The following is a 21,672-nucleotide window of genomic DNA, read 5'->3' on the forward strand; positions in this document are numbered from 1 at the left end:
AGTTGTAGTTTAAAAGAAAAGAATTACGACCAGTTGGGGAGAAGCTGTTCCTTCTTCAAACTACAACTCCCGATAGAGTCTAGCGGAACAACAACAACAAAAAAAGAGCTTCCGACATTTCTGGAGAACGTCATCACTGCAGAGAATGAGACTTAGAGAGGTGGGTAGCGTTAGAATGGGTGATCTTTGAATGTGCAATAAGGAGTAGGGCTTGAACATGTGCAGAGAACTTGTTCCATATTCTATTTATTCCTGCATTATGTATTTAAAAAATAAATTAACGTATTTCCCACCATGATGATGTCCCTTTTCTTATTCATTCAGTTTCCCCAAAGAACTGTTCTTGGGGTCTTGCAGCATCAGATGACTTTTAAAAAGCAATCTTCCATTATCCATCCCTAACTATGATGGTCTTTAGTGTGAAACTATAATTTCCAATACTGCGCAGCATGCAGGCAGAGCCAATGAAGTTGTACTCAAACATAGCTGGAAGACTTAGATTTAGAATAACTTTATTGTCACTTTGAATGCACAATAATTGGCGTTACATTAAAATGAAATTTTGTTGCATACAGCTCTCAAAGGACCTCCACCTCTAATACACAGTACATAAGCATGACAAGAATAAACAAACATACATACATTATGCATATACCCACATATATGACACAGAGAAACAACATTATTTAATTCGGATGTATACATGTACATGGCAAGAGAAACAAATCTTGTGAGTTTACCAGACAGATAGAAAACTGCTATTCTTGTAAACGCTGCTTACTGAGTCTATGGGCTTTACTTCTGAGTAGCCCCATATTCGCTTACTATGTTGTTGCCATAAATTCTAAAGTGGCTTCTATATACAGATTGCTTTAATTTCCCATGTCGGCGATGATAATAATGTCTTAATGTAGACTTAATCATTCTTAAGGGAGAGTTTGGAAATAAGAGGCCTCTAAGTCTTCTGGCTATAGATGGTTCTGTTCTTTATCCGGATTGAGCTTGAGGAAATTAAACCAGCTTCTCATCTAATTCGTTAATAACTACAGTCATGGAATGTTCATGTTTAGACTATAATCTTACATACATGTATAAACAACAATAAATGTGAAGAAGTTACAGTGAGGAAATGCGAGTTTACTCTGAAGTGAGCATATGTAGACTTCAGCTCTGCAGTCTGACACCATTCTTTTTATTTAGAATTCCTGCAGAGAACCATATGGGATTGCTGCTACATTTTATGCACATAAACTTGGATTCAATTCAGTAGTTTGACATCTGAACATCCGGGCTGCTTATGGATGCTGTATTACTTTGTTTATATTTGCCTGTTCCTAAGCCTCTCCTTCTACGCAATTCTTTGATACTGGCAATCTGATAAAGTTTGTGAAGAAAAACCACAGAAATCCCATTGTTTGATTTTTGCCCCACTCCCATACACAGGTAGATTTCATAATTTTTATCAGTACTTTTACTAGAGTATATTTATAGTGCATAATTTACTAAGTCCATTTCCTATAGTAGTGACATTCTGGTTATTTCTACACAGTTTTGTTGGCATCAGGATGGAAATAGTTTGCCATTGCCCTTTTTTTCAACTTCTCAGTCGAGCCTACAATCCTCCCCTCCAAATACTATTCAGACCTGACACAGTTTACTATTCAAATCCAGGCGAGATCAACTGTGTCTCAATCTGGTGCCTGGAAAATTATTATGGGTGGCCCCATGTTTACCCGCTAACATAAAATAACTATTTTAAATTATCAAAAATATGGAAAATCACCAAATTGCACAGGATTTTGACATTCTCATCCAGTCTCTCAGAAGTTGGGGCTAGGAAAATTAATGAGATTTAGCAATCTTACAAGATTTTTGCAATCAAAATAAATTAATCTTGATTTTGACTCCTAAAGATGGTATGAAAAGGAATGGATGTGACAGAATGTCCATCAACTTTTTTTTTCAACCCTGGCCTTATGGTTCTCAATACTTTCAGTAAAGGTAGATAGAGTGGTCCATGTAAAGGGAAAAGTTGGGAATCTCTGCAGTAACCAGGAAAATAATCTGAATTCTGTACAGATTATTCAGTGTTCTGGTATCGCTTCATCTTTCTGCAACTGAAATTGTAGAGGAAATGTTGATTAAGTACAAAATGTATGGCAAAGCCCCAGGATCAGCTTTTTTTGAAAGAAAGGAAATGAGCCAATGATCCATGCATGTTGAGCCAAGAAATGGAGAAATATTGAATTTTTGCATTCCTGGACCAAATTTATCCTTCCAACACTGGCTTTAACATCACACATTGAATAAATCATACTGTATTGTAACTGTCTTGTTTGGTTTCATAAAAACCCATCCACTGTAGTTTGTAAACTACGGTTTATTACTTAGCATGTGTGAATACACAAATGTGGTTTATTCAGTAAACCATAGCTAAACAAGGCATGATCAAATAGGATTGAAGATGAACAGAAAAGAAGATAAGTACTCTGCTTCAAACCCCTAAAAGAAAAGTGGATTGGAAATCAAGACTAAACAAACAATAATATAGCATGATATATGGTTTATTATTGTATTAATTTTGCTGTATATGAACTCACTTGTGATGTGGCATTACTTCTTGGTTGAGAAGCTCCAGTGATTAAATCCTCTGGGGCCAAAATCCAACCCCAAAATTATTTATATTTTACGTACTTAATGATTCTACATAAATGTTGGTTACATTTTATGCAAACTTATCAGAAAAAATGATTAATAAAGCAACAATATTCCTATGTAAGTAAGGTCAATAGATTTGTTCAGGGACATACTTTCTGCTCAGAGTGAGGACTATGCAGTCAGTTCTCCAAACATTCTCTTCCCAGAGAAACGCCAGAGAATGGGAACATGTTGATCCATACATACCACCTTCGTCTCCCTTGCATTCCTGAGAAATTCCCCACACCACTTGATAATGAACAGAAGCGAATGGTTCTCCCTGCTGTTTCTGTTGACAGTCAGGCCTTATCGGTTCTGTGTTGTAACAGACTCCTCCGGCTCTCCCCACCCACAGCCTATTGTATGTGGGTTGCCTGCCACAAGTGGGTGTTTAAAGGATCAGAGCTGCCATTCACTCTGAGACACAAATATTTTGAAAGGGCAGATACCCTCTTGGCCTCTGGACAGCAGCTTCTCCTAGTCTGGGACAGCCCAAGGTAATGACAGCTCTGATGAGCAGAAGCTCATCTGCTGGGCTCCCAATGATTCAATAGATGCTTTGCCTGCTAGGCCGCCTCTTGAGCCCTACTGTCTTGGATTAATAGTGCTTATTCAGGGACAACAGTGTTGGGAAAGGTCTCTGCTTAAGATCTTGGATGCTGCCCAGTTCTCCTTTATCTATTCTCCCATAGGCCTTGGGCTTCAGTTCCCATAGTTCACAGCCAGCAAGGCCAATCCATTTTGTATTATGGGTCCAATTTATCCGGGGAGGAGTAAACCAAGGAGTAGACATAGGGCCAATAGGCTAATTTACTCATTTGAAAAATAATCATCTGGTTTTGGAACAAAATATATTTAGCTCTTCTACTGTACTTCTTTATTCTAGGTTTAGGAACTGAATCTGGTATAGTGCTTAAATTGCCTTTTCTATTTGCTCTGGTGTTTGGATGCTGGAACGGAGAAAGCTGACCCCTTCTGCAAAGCTCAGACTTTGTTTTCTGTCCAGGAGGAGACAGGGGGCTGGTTTTTCATTTCTCCCTCAAAAAAGTATGTGCCCATCAAAATTAGGAGTCTGCCATTCTAGAGAGATGCCTGCCTGCGTTTCTTTAAATTTCCTCCATGGCATTCTTCATCTTAGAGTTACTATTCTTTAGACCTCTTTTTAGATTCACACAACACTATTTCATTGCAATGTGGAAAACAACTTGGAATCATTTCTTCTAATTTCTCTGATTTCAGAATACAGTCTGGATGAAAGATTGTGAACTTTGATAGAAAGATCAGATTTTAGAAGCCAAGGGACACTATAAAAATAGCCTACTGGCTTTGAATTAATGTGATATGTAAGCCCAAACTATTGGCGTGGCTTTTCTAACAAAGTGTGCCTTAGCACAGTGTGCAAAACCTTCCAATGTTAAGTTCCCAATTTAATTGAACTGCATAAATGAAAGCAATCATCTGATGTGAACTAAGTATGTATATAGCTAAAGTCCAGGCACTGGCCAAAGACATGTAAAGTGTAATTAAACTATCATCTCATCTATTTTCATCTTTCTAATGCCACCTTCTATCTTGATTGGTTACCCACAGTACAGAGTCAAGTGTGAGTTAAACCACCAGCAAAGCTCTCTTGCTGTCACTCACTGCTTCCCCCCCACCTCAAATCCTTTTAAATAAATCCCACAACTCTTGCTCTCTCCAGCAATTCCCAGAAACATCAGGAGGAAACGACAGGGTGAAAGTTCAACTACCCAATGGTTATAAATGAACTGCTTCCACAGATCAATACAGCATCCTGAAAGCAGCTGACGCCAATCCAGTTCTGCAGGGAAAGACTGGACCACTGACTGATATATGGGCCAGGCGTTGGACCTGCCTAGAGGATTTAAGCTGCTCTCTTTGCAATATAAGAAACTAATCCAATACTGACCACCCTCACAGAGTTGGTGTAAGGATTTGAAGCTAATGCATGGCAAGTGCTTTAAGGGGCTGTGTAAATGCAGTGGTGGGGTGAAGGAATCCAGATTAACAAGCCCGTTCATGCCATCTGGCCACAATCAGATTAAAGCTGTCTCCCAAAATGTGTATCCAGCAAGGCTGAGAGAATAAACTATGATGTAACCTGTGGCCATTTTCCATGCTAGCAGCTTTGATGGGAATCTGAGCCTAGCAACATGTGGGAGAACACTCTTTTACCCTCCTGCTGAGAAAGACTGTATAAGGTTTTCATTCTTGATAACCTTTGTGAGAGTTAAAAAAAAATATGACTGAAACGGGTTGTTTGCAAAGCTTCATTAAGTGTCATCATAATGTCACCTTTCTTCAAGTCAGTGCCCTACTGGTGTGGTGGGGTATCATGGAATCACCTGTAGCTATGCTGACTATGGGGAGTAAGGTCCATTTCAGTAGGATAGTGGCAGGTTGAGAAAGATGTTTGTGTGAACTAGGCAGATCTTGACTGGCTTCTGCCCATTAAGAGACAGAATGGATCTCAGTCAGCACTGAAATGATTTGGATTATTCAATTACTCCCCAAGCAGATGCACAATATGAAAACCCCTATTTGAGAACATGTACTATTGCTTCTCAACATGTGAGCGTTGTCATTCTTCCAATCAGAAAACATGCACCACGTAAGAATTCATTAGAAACACATGGAGCAGGGGAGGGGACTCCATAGAATGTGGGCAGTTTTCATATTTGCAGACTTTAAGAGTAAACGTGTTAGTACAGTTAAAACTGAAGTAAAAATACTGGGTTTCCTAATGCCTAGAAATCTGGGAAGGATTACTCTAGGCCAAGGCTGTCAAACTCCTGGTCCCTGGGCCAAATGTGTCATGTGATGGCCCATGGCCAGTTTAGCAAGGGGGGGGGGATCCTGATACATCATGTGATGCCACCGTGATGACGTGAGTTTGACACCCTTGCTCTAGGCCCACATAATTGTCACACTACTCTGGTTCTGGCAATTGACTTTAGTCAACAACCAGATGGCAACTGGAGGACTACAGTTTACTTAGCTTGGCATTACACAACACATCAAACCATAATATACTTCGCTGGGGTTAATTTTAATGTGTAAAACTACCCTATTTTGTTTTCTACAAAAAAACATTTTAAAAGGACCACAGTCACTAGTGAAATACATGAGCCCTGACTTCAAGTTTTTTTTTAAAAAAAGCTTCCTGTCTCCATGTCTTCCAATGTACTCAAAGTACATCTCTTTCCTTCCTTTCTTCATCAATTGAGCAAGCAGATCTCTAGTTTTGGGCCACAATATTTGGCAGGAATTCTCCTCAAAATGCTCTTTTGAAGAGAGTTAGCGCAGTTCTATCCAATCCATAACAATGCTCATTGGTACCAATAAAGGAGAATATTGTAGCTCAAGGTTGAAATGAGGGGTCCTTGATGTTCTCTGAACTAGGTTGTTTTCTTGCAGATCTTTCATTACCCAAATTAGGTTAATGCTAGCACTGATGATGTTACCTAGTTTGGGTAATGAAATGTCTGCAAGAAAACAGCCAAGTTAGAAAACACCTAGGATCCCTCATAATGGTCTTTGGTAATGGTGCTTTCCTCACAAAACTAACCAGTTTTTCCTCAAATTTGTAGCTTTTGAATCAAATTTTCCTCCTCCCAAAGCCCCATATTTTTTTCAAAAACCATGTTGTTGGATATGATAGGATCTGATACAATTGGAAGGCAGCCAGGTTGAAGACAGAGAGTGAGTAGGACATTTTTTTTTAAAGTATTTGATCAAAGTTTGATTTTTGTCACTGTCTTCTTTCAAGGACAGTTCTTTTTTTTTTAACTTTCCATTCTAAGCCACAACCCTCAAATTTCCTGAAATTCTCTTATCCGACTGTCTTCCATCTCATTTAGCTTCTTAAGATGTAACTAAAATGCTGCCACCTAGCTGAGTGGTAACTTTGACATGAGACAAATCAGGCAGTTGTCAGGGCACGGGGATGTGTGTGGCCTAATTTCGGAAAATCAAAAAGGAAACCTAGGGCAAGCTAAATTTCATTTCAATTAATTACCCATATCATTAAGCGATCTGTTTGTATTCTCTTACAGTATCAGATGAAGTTCTATGAAAATAGGATAAAGTCCTCATCATATGATAAAGAACAGAATTTAATGTTGCGTTGTTTGCTTTTGCTTATGAATTGTGATGACTATAATTTCACAGTTCTGTCACAGGTTGACAAATCTTAAAATAAAACAACACATCAGCATAAGTAAGGTTACTTGTAAAGTTATAAAAACCAATCTTCCACAAGAGCCTCCGGTGATAATCTCACCTGAGACTCAAAAACTCTTGAGGCCATTACTGCTGGTGCATGCTGCATAGGACTGCTCTCTAATAGAGGATTATCGTGCTACTTTAAACGTTTTACTGGGTGAGTGCTAAAATTGCTAGTGAAATTTCATTTTCTAGATGGGCTGTAATCTTCCACTGACAAAGTCACTTCAGATATGGATTCAGTTCTTAAGGGCCCTCTCATCCAGAGACTTCCAAAGCTTCAGGAATGGAAGGGATCGTGATAACATGTCCTGGCAGTGCCATTAGGGGAGGACTTTGGGGTTAAAAATCCAGGCCCCAACTCAGATGAAAGGCCCCCAAATATTGTAACCTCATTTCCTACATTCTGAAATAAATATAAAGGTAAAGGTTCCCCCCGCATATACGTGCTAGTGTTTCCAGCTCTAGAAGGCGGTGCTCATCTCCATTACAAAGCCGAAAAGCCAGCGCTGTCCAAAGACATCTCCATGGTCATGTGGCCGGCATGACTAAACGCCGAAGGTGCACGAAACGCTGTTACCTTCCTACCAAAGAGGTCCCTATTTTTCTATTTGCATTTTTACAAGCTTTCAAACTGCTAGGTTGGCAGAAGCTGGGACAGGTAACAGGAGCTCACTTCATTACACATGCTAAAGATTTGAACTGCCCAACTGCCGACCTTTCTGATCGACAAGCTCAGCATCTTAGCCACTGAGCCACCGCGTCCCTTAAATAAATATATTACCCCTTAAAGGGTAAGCTATCATTGTTAAAATGTCCCCTACCCTTAAAACTATTATGTCCATGGTCTAGCTGCACCACAGCGCTCTGATGCCAAAGAACATACAGCTATGCCGAGGGACAGCATATGCAGTATAAAAAGCCTTGAGCGTACCTGCACCTTTTCAAGTCAATTCTTTAAAATACAGGCTCTTGTCTAATCTCTGCACTGAATCATCTCCATGCTATGAAAGAGGATGGCATTTCTTCTGGGTTGTGCCCTAGCAACTGGAAGGGTTAAGATTTTTTGTTTTTCATTAATGGAAATCTCTTCCCCCATTTTATTTTTTATTTTATTTTATTTTTGGCCTCACAAAGCAGCTTTGTGCAAATGGCGCCATCTGTTGGCCTAAGGAAGGAAAGGGACCAGGCATGCTTGGCATCTGCTAGGCGAATGCAGTGCAAGAACCGCATTCCAGTGGACCGGCTGCCTGCAGATGTGCTAGAATTCGCATGTAGAAGCATTACATGAGGAAGATGCAGTCACATGCACATATGATATATCTGAAATAGCTCAGGAACAGACATGGGAAGGATGGAATAAAACCAGAACTATTCGGGGGGGGGGGGGTTTAAATGGAGAAAAGGTGAAAAAGCTGGTTTAATTGGAGGGAAATGTGTTTTTTCCTTCATGTGCCATTCCTATGGCTTAATGTATGTCCTGGAAAAAAATGTGCAACAGTTACTGTTTCTTTTTTCCATCATATTTTTCTTACCAAAAGATGAAAATGACCATTGATGGAGCTACCTGGCATTTGGAAGGCAGCATTGCTCAGCATTGACACAGGTGGCCCTCAACTTACGACTGGTAACTTAGTGTCTTGCTCAAAGTTATGACGGAAAACACCCCCCTCCCAAAAAGTACTTATGACCTAGTTCAAAGTTCTGACGGGCGCCTCCCTCCCCTGAAGTTACTTGGTAACTGACTCACATTTATGGCCATTCGTTTGCAGCCTCTTGTGGACATATGACGGTGATTTACATTCTTACAAAATCTGGTTTTTACTTCCAGTTTTCAGCAAAAAAAAAGGTCCCACAGCGAACGAGTGCCCTTAATGACCGCAGCAGTAGTTTTACGCCCACAGCAGTTGCTTAACAACTGCCACAAAAAAGATCATAAAATCAGGTCCAGTCATGTGGCAACCTGCTTTACGAACATCTTCATTTATGACTTTAATGGGCAGGCTCCATTATGGTTATAAGTCAAGGACTACCTGTAATGTGTTCCTTCAGGTTAGTGTAACTCTAGATAGGCTATCCCAAGAGAGAAACACCCACCCCATTCCAAGGACTCTAATGGTGGCAAGAGCTAACAGAGAGAAGCAGGAAGCTGGAAGAGCAAAATATCCTTTTTGGGTGAAGGTTCAAATCACTGAGAAGTTAAAGACTGACGATGTTATCTAGTTTGGGTAATGAAACATCTGCAAGAAAACAAGCAAGCTCAGAGAGCACCAAAGACCCCTCGTTTCAACCCTGGGCTACAAATATTCTCCTTTATTGATTCAAACAACTAGTTAAAAAGGTATTAGTTATTCTCCATGGCAGAATACCAATTTTCATGGTAGCGTAGGCAGGGTCCTTTGGAGCCAAAGAAAATACAGCTACAGCAGCAGTTCAGAAACAATTGTCCACTTGCAGTACATCTACACCAGAGCTGTCAAACTTCTGGCCTGCAGGCCGCACGCGCTGGCCACGCCCATGCCCAGTTTAGGGAAGGGGGTCCCAATACATCACATGGTGCCACCCAATACGCCACCAAAAGTCCCAATATGTCACGTGATGCCACCATGATGATGTGAGTAAGAACAAATTGAAGACCATTACTATCATTTCCAGAGCCAGCCCTTCTATTAGACAGACTGAGGCAACTCAAGCAGAAGAGATGCTTCTTGCCTTTTCTAGCCAATAATTTAAGGCAGAAAACTGCCTGCCAATAAATACTTTCTTTCTTTTCAAGCTGGCCAATAACTGAGTGACTTTTTTTTAAAAAAAAAAATCTCTTCCAGCTATTTGCAAACCAAAAACAAAACTGTTAATGTTCTTTCTTGTCTATGCTCCATGTGTTTTTGTGCATGTATTGGTGAACAGCTGGCCTTATTTTGTAATAAAATCCCAGGAACAATCTGAAGGGAATTATGCCAAGGGGAGTGAGTTGTTAAACGGATATAAAACAATGTGGCAAACTTCAATTGCCTTCCAAATTCCTAATGATATACCAGCAAATCTGCACTTGGGTTCTACCAGCACATGGCCACAGCAGGAAACCAGGAAGTGGGATAAATGGTAAATATTCTTACAGGCCCACGTCTCCAAGTGCAAAACAGCACTCCATTGTTGTTTCGGAAGCAACATTTCATTCTCTTGAAATTGCATCTCCTTGACTATGAGACAACACTGTCACATGGGGATATAGAAAATTATTTGCAAATGCAAGCCTCCTGTTTCAACATGGTGGGATTTAATGGGGAAGGAAGATATTTCAATGCACTACCAAGAATATACTACTGCTCTGAAGACCTCCTTGTGAATTAAAGACAAGATGCTTCCATGTTTAAAAAGCTTTCATGGGGAAAGAAAATAAAAGACACATACAAAATAAAAGACACAAAAAGCAATTATCCAGCTCAGTGAGTTGTTTTTTTTTTCAGATTCAGTGCACCTGGAGCACTGGCCAAATTTAAGCATCCTGCCTAGGCTGAAAATGCAACCTTAAATATTTGTTGTAACTCTCCTGAAATTGCTCACTGTAGAGGATATTTGTTGAGTCTGAAAGAAGTATCGTCATCTGCTGATTTCACTGAATTAATTCATCCTGGATTCTAAGAAATCCCAGGATTTCTAAGAAAACACTGAGCCTTTTGATTATCTGCATGGTTTATCTATCTTTTCAAATTGCCAATGGAAATCTTTTCCTGATCATGCTGTGACTACTGAGCTTCCTATCCTAATATTAACTTCCAAGCAGACAGTCACACTAGGAGGTGTTTATAAAATCTTAAATCCTAAATTTGAAGTTTTTACCCAGGGAGTGGGGTTTTGTAATGCTGATACTTCTAGAATTCAGCTACGATTTCTCTTTATTGTAACTTTAACATTTCAGGCTATATTTTATAGGAATGAAAGCCCAAATTACAAACCTATGCATTTTCCTATATTAGATTCACTTATAGCAGAGATGAAGGTTCCCAACAACCTCAGCTAGCAGATAGTTCAACATCATCAGCAGGTGCCTCATTCCTCACTGAAATGGGGGTACTACTTTGGTGACATCAAGAAAAAAAATATTTGCCTGCACGGACACTAGAAATAAGAAAAATGTGTTGATGGAAAACATGTGTTGATATGCAGATACACACTGACCCAACCTTTTGTAAACACACCCCAGAAGACTGAGTGTTCCATGCAAGCACTGATACAGGATCTGTTTGCCATAATTTTTATTTTTTATTGTTTTAAAAAAGCTTCTCTCTGATTATGCTTAGGGGTTTGATTCCTGAGATTTGGTAGAGCCCACTAATACAGGGGTCCCCAACCCCCAATCCCCAATCCCCAGCATCAAACCACAGCATGCCTCAAATTGGGCCATGCTAACAAGTGAAGCCCCACCTGTGGGAAACCATGCCCACTCTGGTCCGCAGAAAAACCTCCCTCCACAGAACTGATCCCTGGTGCCTGGTTGGGGGACACTGCTCTAGTGCAATATTTCTCAATTTCTGCAACTTTAAGGCATTCAGACTTTAACACTCAGAACTCTGAGAATTGAAGTCGACATATCCTAAAGTTGGTGTGGTTGAAAAACACTGCTCTAGTTTAAGCAAGTGAAATAGCTAAGGCATTTCAAGCCTGTGGAGCAAATAAGCCTCTAAGCCAGGGCTGCACAGCTAACAATCAGAGCTTTATGTGCCTCACTGCCCTGCCACAAGCCATGTCCTCAGGTTTGCTTCTCTAGTTTTCTATAGGTGGGCCTCCATTTCATGCTGCTGCTCAAAAAATGGTGCCCGCTTCTGGGGTGGTGCCACGCAACCTAGGGATGCTAAGGGGTGGAACAGTCTTCTCTCTTTCCCCAACAGACCTCCAGAGATCTATGAAAGGTAAGGCAGCAATTGGTGAGGGAGGGGAGAAAGGGGGAGGAAGCAGGCCCAATGCTTGTGGAAACCCAGTGGGGCAGGATAGGAAGGATAAGTGGCTGTTTCAGAATTCCAGCAGTTGGTTGTAAGGGTGAATCAATCCAAATTTTGTGCATGTGACCATGGAAGCAGTACAGTTACTATAACTTTGAAACCAGGTCATAAATAGCTTTTGGGAGCATCCATCATAACTTGGAATGGTTGCTAAGCAAGTGGTTGTAAGTTAAAGACAACTTTTTAATGCAGGATAATCATATTCACTATATTTAATTCCTTCTGGACTGAATCAAGTTCAGCTTTTTTCCTAGTACCACCTACATTTTCAAGTGCATGTAGCCAAGGGAGGCTGATGGCCCAAAGAAAATTGCCTAGCGCTTTTGTAAGCCACATCCCAATATAAAGGGAAGAAGAACTGGGGGAGCACAAAGGAATGTAGCTGTCATGAAGACCAACCCACATCTTGCTGGAACAGAAATAACTCGAACTAGAAATTGGCCATTCCAATTCATTCTCTTGAAATTCTCCAATGGAAATTCTCCTCCCCCCCTACCTCCCAAATAGAAACAAAACATTCCTCTGGGTATTCCTAAGCATTTTTTTCCCATTGATCTGGATTGCTCCATCCATGGAATTTTAAGGGGGTCCTGACAATCATGTTTTTCACTTGAACCCTCCTGTGTTTTCCCACAGCTGCTTCAGTCATTTTTCTTAGTCAGGGCAATAAAATCTGTCAAGGAGGAAAAAATATAGAACATTGTCAAGGTTGGCCCAAGACGTTATACTCCCCTCCCCCAAGGCAAAGGATAAATATAGCTCTTCTCCCTCCACCTATGATGAGAAGTCAGCCAGAGTGGTCCTGAATCTTCCTTGGATGCTACCTTAACCTGCCTCGTGGTAGGCCTGGCTCTGGCCCGCCAGGAGAGAGCCTCCATAGCACAGCGGCCTCTTCCCAGGCCTTGGCCTTCTCTGCCTGGAGGCAGGAGGCGGGCCAGAAGCAAGCCGAATATCTGAAACAGCTCCACAAGGAGGAGATTCATGGCAGCAGGAAGAGTTCATAATTCAGCCCAGATAGGAATCAGCTGTAAGAAACAGATGCTGGGTTCATTCCAGTTAGAAATAAGCTTGTAAATGTTAATATGGGGGCCAATTAAGCATAAATCTAATACCAGGTTAGATCTCTAATTTAGGGCAGGGGGAAATTCATCTATGCAAACCCTAATGAAATGAATGATAGCTAAGCAGAGATATGCATACACACATTTGTATACCAGCAGAGAGCAGAGGGAACACACAGGCCTAAAACAAACTGAGAAAGATTTTTTACAAAAGTATAATGGAAGTTTTTTGCTACAGAGTAGAGTAGAGTAGAATAGAATAGAATAGAATAGAATAGAATAGAATAGAATAGAATAGAATAGAATAGAATAGAATAGAATAGAATTCTTTATTGGCCAAGTGTGATTGGACACACAAGGAATTTGTCTTGGTGCAATGCTCTTAGCGTTTTCTGCTTTACATTGTTTTCTGCTGTCAAAGAAATCATCAGAGTGTGTTCTCTCTCTTTCGTGCGTGCACGCACACACACATTAATGCTGTTGTTGATGATGATCAAAGAAGAATGTATCAGAGAGTCAGTGCAAGCTTAACTTTGTCTAAAAAGACCTAGGCTTAAATTTTAAAAGAGAACATATTAAAAACTTCTATTAAGATTGCAGTTGTAAAGAAACTGGCATGAATGTACATCTACACGACATTTGAGTAATATGATCCCAGTGTTTTTTATGGGGGGAAAAGATATACAGTATTTGTGTAGGATGGTGTCTTGCAGGAAGGATAATGTGGCCCCTAAAAAGCTGCTGTCTACTGAACCACCCCAATTCCTACCGCACTCACAACCCCAACACTTTCTTCCCCATTGTCATCTTTAGAGAGCAACACTGATCATTTTAACGACACAGTTCGTTACTAATGATTAAGAGGTTGCTTTGGGCAAATGGAGGAAACTGCTGTGATATATAGAAAATTGGATCACTTCTAAAATAGGCAGGCCCCCTTATTAGCAATCCCTAAGATATGATATATGATTGCTGGACATGCAAGAGATAGGACCCCTTCTGCGTGCAGAAAGGGTAAGCCTACAAGTCTTGTGAATTCCCATGTTGATTCCCTAGTGAGCTCAATTTAAACCAATGCTGTTTCAAATGGGATATGAAATTGCCACCATCCAACCCTGCAGCGGCCCGATATCCATAATTAAATGTCTTTAAGATTGGAGGGATGCAGCAGTTAAGGTCTCAGCTTTCCTAGGGAGCCAACTATAGGCACTTGAAAAATTCCTTGTGGTCACAAGCTGGAGCAGAGGAACTACAGTTAGTCCTCGACTTACAATCATTCATTTAGTGACTGTTCAAAGTTACAATGGCACTGTAAAAGAAATGACTTATGACCACTGCTTGCACTTACGACCATCACAGCTTTCTCATGGTCACATGATTAAAATTTGGGCTCTTGGCAACCAGCTTCTATTTACGACAGGTGCCACATCCCAGGGTCACATGATCGTCTTTTATAACCTTTCCAGCCAGCTACTCATAAGCAAAATTAATAGAGAAAGCCGGATTTGTTTAACGACTACGTGGTTCACTTAATTGTAGTGATTCTCTTAACAACGATGGCAAAAAGGGTCATAGAATAGCATGACTTACTCAGCAACCGCCTTGCTTGGCAGTGGAAATCCTGATCCCGATTGTGGTGATGAGTTGAGGATTATTTATACACAAAGGACAATGGCTGTATCATCTGGGATCATGCAGCAATAACACCAAGTAGTAACCAACCACCTCCATTCTTGAAACAACTAAGCAAGGTTAGACCTGATTAATATAGGGATGGAAGACAGGTAGGAAATTCCAGGCTATAAGACTGTGAGATTGAAAAAGCTTTCATACTGCTACCAATAAATCATGGGCTTCCATGTGAAACTCAATTTGAGCAAGGTTTTATCTTTTTTTAGTGTCAACAATGTCCCTTGAAGTAGAAGTAAGGCTTTCTTGAAAACATAATTTTGGGGGGCACTCAAGACAATTTAGATGTTTAAAAATCCTTATTGGAGCTACATCAACAAAAGAGAAACATGTTTCCAAGCAATCGTCACTAGATAAGGTAGGTAAAAAGAATGAAGTTATTATAAGCTGTTTTTCAAATGTGAATGGAGGTGGATGGATTGAGGTCTACCAACATGCAGATCGGATCCAAAAGAATGAAGGAATGGTCTAAGGTAGCATCTTTGCCTCTCCCAAAATTTCAGAGAAGAAAAAAAGAAGGAAATAATTGTTGGAGCTCAGGTTTTGGACGTATAAAATCTAGCTTTAAAACCCAGATCTGTTCCCATTCAAGATACAGAGATCCCTTAGTAAGTGGAAAACACAATTAAAACCAGCAATATTTCTTTACATGAACAAAATCATTTAAGCAAAACAACAAAAGAACAATTATCTACAGTCCTTTTGTAAAATAAACAAATCATCTTTAACCTCCAGAGCAGTATTATATTAAACAGGCAAGAATTAAAAGATTGCTTAAAAATACATATTGGCTGGTGGCATGGGTTTACACTAAAATTCAAAAACACCCATGATGCATTTTCTTGTCTACCTCAAATTAGTAAATGAAAGATTGCCTCCCAGGAAAAAAAGATTTTTCTTTCCTTATCTTCTTCTCCAGAGTGGAAAATTATGTCATTTCTCTACAATGAATGTTATTTTCTTAATTTAGAAAATATTTCTTTAACAAAGCAAGTGCCAATGCAGACGAAAAAGACTGTTTTTAAAATGAACATACAAATCTGAGAATGAAATGGTAGTACTTAAAGATAGATAGATAGATAGATAGATAGATAGATAGATAGATAGATAGATAGATACTGGTAAGTAAATAAATAATAGTGTATCAGCCAAAAGTGTAAAATCATATACAGGGATGATATTAATCAATACTTGCATTCTATCTGTATTTATCAAAAGAATTGTATTCAACTTTTTACCAAATTGATAAATGCACGCTTTTTTCCTTTGATAATTTGTTTAACTTGGAGTATATTTCTGCTTCCATTTCTGTGAGGCAGGTATAATCTATCAGTATCACTATGGCAATATAATGCATAATGAATATATTAGCTTACTTTTTGGTGCAAACTGTCCAGTTCATCTTGTGTCCAGTTAATAATTCCAGCAGAATATCCTATCACAGGTATGGCTTAGGTATTGATGACTTTCCATCATTCAATTTTGGTTTTAGCTATTTTCTCATTATTTGGATGTATTTTTTACTAATCACATTTTTAATTTGTCCATGCTTGAAGTTGTCCAACTGTAAAAAGCCCAGATACTTGTAGGCTTCATCCTGATGGTTCCTGATGATTTAAGCCATTCAGCATTTCAACTCCATTATTTGTGATTTTACCTTGATTTATTGTAACTGAAACACGTTTCTCTTGGCAAATTCCACTCTGTTATCCACGCTAAGAATTCTTACAATGTTTATTAATGACTAGATTTCATTTTCTAATTTTCATAAACCTTCAGAACATCTGTATAAGGTGCACGTGAGATTTTATTAGCATTTTTTGCTATTTGATAGCCAAGATTTGCTTTCTTGAAAAATCACTGAAAGTGGGATCATAGCAGTGACAAATAAGAAGGGTGATAATGAGTCAACCTGGAAATTGACAAGCCCTTATTTTTTATTTTCAATTGCCAATTCTGTCTTCCACTACTTTATTTTTTCTATAAACATTATAACGTTTTTACTGGCATCAGTTGTCACACAGATAACCCAATTGTCTGGTAGTGAATCAAAGACATTTTTGTAATCAATCCAGACCATATCCTAAATAGGTTTATCAGCTTTTGCAATTCTCAGAAACCATTTTATCAATCAGAAGTTGAACTTTTGTACATCAGCTTTTCTTTTTATTTTCTTTCTGTTCTACAGAAAGAATATTTTTTTCCTAAATAGTTGTTTTTATATTTTTGGAGAAGGATCAATGTGTGCCTTAATCCAATATATGGACCCATGCAGGTGCTTCCAGCTATTGAATATATTCTGGCATAGGTCTGCATGATGCAATTTATTTCCTTATTTATATTATTTATTCAGCCACCCATCTCACACAAGTGACTCCTGGGCAGCATATAAGAATAAAACAAGCATAACTCTCATCCCCAGCCCTCAGTGCTCAAGGATAAACTGTTAACCCCACCTCCATCAATAGTAGCAGAGCTCATTTCTCACTGATTTAAATGCCCGGGAAACAGCCAGGTCTTCAATGCCTTCTAAAAGGCTAAAAGGGTTGGGGCATCCATATATATTTAATATCATTGTATAATCTCGTAATTTATTATTCCAATAAATAAGAAACATGATTGCAGAGAAATGATAGGGAACAGCAATGGGGATAACAAATTATATAAAAATCTACTTTTTTGGTCACGTTTGGATTTTGGCCAATCTACTGAAGGATGATTGGAGAACACTTCAACTCAACAATATGGAAATGCCCAGAATCCAGTTCTGCCTGTTTTTGGTGAGATACTTCTGAGAAGTTCCCAAGTAGGGTATGTACTAACTAACTCTTTTCTGAGTCAAAACCACAGGATCTTGAGGATCTAGGTGGATATGACCTCGTTGATGATCCTCACTCTGTCAAGGACCTTGAAGTTCTCATATCAAATGACCTAAGCGCCAGAGCTCACTGTAACAGCATTGCCAAAAAGGCATTAAGAGTTGTAAATCTAATCTTACAAAGTTTCTCCTCCGGAAATATTGAATTGCTAACTAGAGCATACAAACCTTTTGCCAGACCAATATTTAAATACAGCTCATCAGTCTGGAATCCGCACTCCATATCGGACATTAATACAATTGAGTGAGTCCAGAAGTATTTCACGAGAAGAGTACTACACTCCTCTACTCGCACCAGAATACCCTATATCACCAGGCCTGAGATTTTGGGCTTGGACAACCTTGAACTATGCCGCCTACGGTTGGACTTAAGCATAGCACACAAAATTATCTGCTACAATGTCCGACCAGTCAATGACTACTTCAGCTTCAACCACAACAATACAAGAGCACACAACAGATACAAATGCAATGTAAACCACTTCAAACTTGATTGCAGAAAGTACGACTTCAGCAACAGAGTGGTCAATGCCTGGAATGCACTACCTGACTCTGTAGTTACATTCTCTAACCCCGACTCCTTTAACCTCAAACTAACTACTATTGACCTCACCCCATTCCTAAGAGATCTGTAAGGGGCGTGCATAAGTACACCATTGTGTCTACCGTCCCTCTCCTACTGTCCCCATTTATTCGTATCTATTTCCTGTATTCTTATGTTTATACTTATATCTATTATCTTGTAAGCGATTGATACATCAAATAAATAAATAAAATAAGAAGAAGTAGAGGAGGCAGGTTTTAAAAGATAAGGACTTCCAACAGCACTTCTTATAAAAAAGGAAATTCCTTTAAAGGTAGCTTGTCCGAGGCATCTTGAGGCTTTCAACAAAATGATGAAAGCAGTGTTGAAGCGTGGGACCATATCACCATGAAATACCCAAAAATGAAAGTGCGTGAACTTGCTATCTATCATCTTCCTCATCTCAACAAGACCTTAGAAGAAAGCATCAATCATTCAGATCTTGCTTCCCTGATTGTTCTACTCTCAGAACACTTCAGAACTAACATGTGAAACAAAAGATGAAAGGATAGCTTTCATTTATTAAGCCTTTTATTGTCTCCCTCTTTCCATCTGACTGAACTGCCTCAAGATAGGTTCAACCTGAGAGCCACCTTGGAAGATTTAGCTGCAATTGCTTCCAAGTTAAATGGAAAGGGGATTTCCAGAAGAAAAAGCTTTTCTATTTGGAAATCAAACATTGTGCTGTTTGGGTGAGAGGATGGCTCTCCAATCAATTGGAGACATCTAGATGGTACCGTTTTATTTAAAATAGAAAGTAGGGGGCTGTGATGAAAGAAAAGCATGGAAGAAATGGATAGAGAAGCTGTTTGCTATTGTGCATGGCATTCCACTGGAAATAATTTGCCACGGCTATGTGATGACACTGGTGGGACTGAAGCCAACGGTGCAGTGAATTCGAAGGCACTTGGAACACCAAGGCTTCAGGTTATATACTCTGCTTTAGTGTATGTTATAAAGATAGTCCTCAACTTATGACCAAGCATTAATAACCGTTCAAAGTTACATTTATGACCCAGATTCAAAGTTCTGACAGCCAGGGCTCCCTTGTGGTCCCATGGCCACATTTTGGGCACTTGGCAACTGGCCCCCATTTACAGTCATTTGCCACATCCTGTGGTCACATGACCTCAATTTACAATGTTTTTGCTAGAAACTGGTGTTCACTTCCAGTTTACAAAAACAAAATCCCCATAGAGAACGATGGATTCACTTAACGACAATGGTGTTCGCTTTATGACCACCACATTTGGTTAACAACAAAAGTCACGTAATGACCTGCTTAATGACTTACAGCCATAATTGCAGATGCAACTACGGTTATAAGTTGAGGACTACCTGTACATATACGTATACCTTGACTTGCCTTTCCTTATGAAAATTGCCTCAGGATGGGGGTTTAAAACAAAGGAAAAATGGTGGCCCAGTTTTTATTTTCCTTCAGCCATGAAAACTCACTAGGTGACTTTGGGCCAGTCATTTTCTCAGCCCCACCCACATTTTGTTTCCAGGTTTTGTATGGAGATGTTGGAGGAAAGACGTATGCTGCCTTGAGCTCCTGAATGGGATGTGGGATACAAATCAAATCTACAGACAAATAAATAAATGGCACAGAAGGCAACTTCTAAATTCCTCACTACAGCAGCTATCAGTCGAAGACAAAACGGCTTCAACCTATGCCTATTTACATCCCCAGGGTACACTGGTTTCTCTATAAGGCTTATATTATGCTGCAGAGATCTCCCATCTTCAATGCCACCTTTGTTTTGCCTGAAAACTGCCTTACTTGTGCAATCCAGATTGGTCTTTTCTTGCCTGTTACAATTTCTCTTTGTGTGTCCCCCACCCATTCATATCGACAAATTGGAAATTATTTGAATTGTGGGGTCCTACAGCAGACTTCATGATGAGATGCTCTTCTGAGAACTGTGTGATGCACTGGTTGGGGAAGGGGATCTTGTCTCTTAAGACCCCAAGGTATTGTGATGCTGTAGATGTTATGGAACATCTCTCCATTTGCTCTTGCTTTGGCCACATAGATTCATTATTGTTTTCCCATCAGCCATTCCCCTCCTCTTGTGGCACAAAACCTCTCCAGGCTCTTTAGAGATGAAACTGGATTACTCAGTCCAGATTCTTTCTCAGTGGCTCCACAAAGGCTGGACCACAGGTGCAGGATTGCTCTACTCAATATTGGTAAGGTGTCTGAGCAAGGAGAAATTGGGTACCTAGAGCCCAAAAAGAAAAGTGGCAGGTCAAGAGTAGAGAGGATGTAGATTGAGAGAGCAACCTGGCTAGTCTTCTCTCCACTTCTTCTCCCTCTTTCTTAGCTCATCCTCTCATCTATTCTACTTTCCTGTCAGCACCACCAAGTAGACCAGGCCAGGAAATTAACTCCACAAGCCTTGCTCAATCATGCCCTAGTTCACCTCCCATCTTGACTACTGCAGTGGTCTACATGGGGGCGCCCCTGAAATGTATCCAGAAGCTTCCATTGGTTCAAAATGTGGTGAGACCTGCAGAGTTTTGGGCAAGTCTAGGTTGTCATCTTACATATGGAAAGTGCATTGGTTGCCTATTTGCTCCATGGTCCAATTTAAAGTGCTGGATATCACCTTGAAACACCCTACATGGCTTGACGCCAGGTTACTTGAAGGACCATATTTCCCCAACTACATCTACCCAGCAGAGAGGCAGGGTGTGTTACAGGTTCCCTCTCTTAAAAAGGTCCATCTATTGGGACCAAGGGGAAGGGACTTCTCCTTGATGGCTTCCTCCCTGTGGAACATCATACCTGCAGAGATAAAACTGACCCCTGCCTTGATACACTCTTTTGAAAGGCCCTGAAGAAGAATTTAGCCAGCAGGTCTGGGGACCTCAGGGCGATGTGGAGCCCATCAATTGTTTGCTTGATTGCTATCACCAGTGGGGGTGTGTGAAGGATTTTGTATTTGGGGGCTTCTATAAGCTGCCCAGGATCATCCTGTGTGGGTTGAGCAACCATATACATTTTCTTAAATAAATACTTTTCTGGAACTACTTATATTGGGAGTGGCTGTAATAACAGTGTCTTGCAACAAATCGTGCCGTATCTCTTCTCCTTTCTCAGACTACTGTGAATTAGGGAGATGCCTGGGTCTCTTCTGCATACCTTCTGTCAAGTTGCGGACTTACTGTATGTTTCTTTCACATGCCTGCATGTGTCAGTCCAGGTCCTCTTCTGTACTTTCTACACCTCCAGAACACTCTATCATCAAACATCCAGGTTGTGGAGTCCCAAAGTATACAATTCAGTTAGATTTATGAATCTAAGAGATTCCACCACCACCATGCTACACAGTAGGGTGATCTGGAGCAGGGGTCTCCAACCTTAGCAATTTTAAGATTTGTGGACTTCAACTCCCAGAATTCCTCAGCCAGCTTTGCTCAGTGAGAAATGAGCTCTGGTCTGGACTATTCTTCCAGACTCATGTATGAACTTGCACATGATTAAAAAAAGAAAGGCTTTCATTTTATGCA

Source organism: Pseudonaja textilis, chromosome 2 (assembly GCF_049901715.1).
Source record: "Pseudonaja textilis isolate UNSWEBS1 chromosome 2, rPseTex1.2, whole genome shotgun sequence".
Classification (NCBI taxonomy): domain Eukaryota; kingdom Metazoa; phylum Chordata; class Lepidosauria; order Squamata; family Elapidae; genus Pseudonaja; species Pseudonaja textilis.